We start from the raw sequence: 2174 nt of genomic DNA, 5'->3' as shown, positions 1-2174 counted from the left end.
ATGTTTCTAAGAATTTTAAAAATGGAAAAGGTGTTAGATTTTTCACATAACTTGTTCATCGTCAGTTGAAATGCCCATATGGTTGTTTTGTCTCTGTCTTCTAATTATGTGATTAATTTTATTGGTTATTTTATCTTTTTTTGGCTGGGTGCAATGTACTTTATTGATGGTACATGACAAGGTTAGGGTCCCTAGGTCCCTCCCCCTTTTTAAGGGGTCTGGATGGAAACTGAGATGATGGGATATTCCCAGTGGGTTGTGGGATAAATTGGGGCAAAGACTCTCCAGCAGCTGAGGCTTCTCTCTTGTTCTAGTTCTATTGTTGGGGCTGGTGGTTTAGGGAGTCCTTTGAGTCCATGCAGACCATAAGGTGAACCACTCTGTTGCTGAAGCCAAATCCATTGTCACACTAGGAAAAGAGCTTGTCTAAGGGGTGGTTGAGGGTAATGCCAGCTTCAACATTAAAGTTGGGAGCACAGGTATCATTGTTAAAGTTATTGAGACAACCTGGTCTTCAGTGTAGCTTTGGATGCCCTTTAGGAGACCAGCTGATATCTGTTTGATGTCATCATACTTGGCAGTCCTCTCAAGTGGGCAGGTAAGATTCATGACAGACACATTCTGGGTGGTGACGTGGGAGGCCACACCAATGAGTTTCCTATACAGTTGTATAATAACCTTACTCGCCGCCTTGGCAGCACAAGTAGATGCTGGGGTGATGTTCTGGGAAGCCCCATGGCCTTTGTGTCAGAGTTTCCCAGAGGGGACATCCACAGTTTACTGGCATGAACTGTGGTCATGAGTCACTCCATGATGCCAAGGTTGTCATGGATGCTTTTGGCCAGAGGGGCCAAGCACTTGGTAGTGCAGGAGGCATTGCAGACAAGCTTGAAGGAGTTAACTTATTTCTTGTGGTTGACTGCCACCACAAACGTGAGGACATCACAAGAAGGGGCAGAGATGATCACCCTTAGGGCACCACTCTTCAAGCGAGTCTCAGCCTTCTCTAGGGTTGTGTAGACACCAGTGGACTCTGTGACATACTCAGCACCAGCTTCACCCCACTTGATGTTGTCCGGATCTCGCTCTTGGTAGATGGAGGTAGACTTCCTATTGATGATAAGCTTCTTGTTCTCAACCTTGATGGTGTCATTGAACTTGCCATGGGTGGAATCACACTGGAACTTGTAGACCATGTAGTTCAGGTCAATGAAGGGGTCAGTGATGGCAACAATGTCCACTTTGCCAGAGTTGAAAGCAGCTCTGGTGACCAGGAACCCAATGTGGCCAAATCCATTTACTCCGACCTTCATCATCGTATCTCTGGGATGCACCTGGGACTGCATGGAAACAGGAAGCCAGGTTGCCTGTAGCATAGGGAAGAACAGAGAGCCTGGTTAATGTTTCTAATGCTGACCACCCTTGCATTGCTGGTATCAATTCACCTGGGATATGATGTATGCTATTTAAAAATATAACTTTTCAGGTTTATGGTTAGAATCATATTGATAATTTTTAAGATTATATTAATGAGATCCTGGTATTTAAATTTGATTTTATATGAAAACTTTGTCTAGTTTTGATATCAGAGTAATGTTATATTCAAGGAAAAGGGTTAATTAAATTTCCTCATCTGTGTTTTGGAAGAGTTTAAATAGAATTGATGTCAACTCTTCTCTGAAAGATTGATGAAGTTTCCTAGTGAAGCCATCTGGGCAAAACTATTTTTTTGTGGCTGTTTTGGACTTTTTTTTCCTAAACACATCGTTAGCTTCTTTTTGGTTAGGAGTCTTTCTAGGTTTTTCCACCTATATTTGCATCTAATTAAGTTGGAAGTGTGTTTCTAGGGATTTGACTATTTTATCTACATTTTAAAATATATTAGAAAACAAATTTTCATAACAGTCTGATATAATCATTTTTATCTCAGCTGGACATTTTGTAATGTCTCCAGTCTCATTTCCTATGTTGTTTATTTGTTCTACCTCATTTTTTTGTTTGTCAAGTCTTCAGGTATTAGTCAATTTTATGTTCCTCTCAAAGAACCATTTTCAAGTTCTTTGTTTCTATCAAACTTTTTCTGTTTTGATCTGATCTTTATTATTCCTTTTCTTTTGATGGTTTGGATCTTCTTTCACGTTTCCTTTTCTATTTGTTTTGGATGTCAGGCTACA

The 2174-nt window shown here is 40.6% G+C and overlaps 1 pseudogene; it reads right to left on the bottom strand.

The window, feature by feature from the left end:
• Positions 1-426: 426 nt before the first annotated feature.
• LOC123521251 lies at positions 427-1316 on the bottom strand (annotated as a pseudogene).
• Between the last annotated feature and the right edge of the window lie 858 nt (positions 1317-2174).

Source organism: Echinops telfairi, unplaced genomic scaffold (genome assembly GCF_000313985.2).
Source record: "Echinops telfairi isolate 266 unplaced genomic scaffold, ASM31398v2 ScPeMD7_7;HRSCAF=31, whole genome shotgun sequence".
NCBI lineage: Eukaryota > Metazoa > Chordata > Mammalia > Afrosoricida > Tenrecidae > Echinops > Echinops telfairi.
The sequence above is the reverse complement of the archived record's forward strand: the minus strand, read 5'-3'. Positions and strand labels throughout refer to the sequence as shown.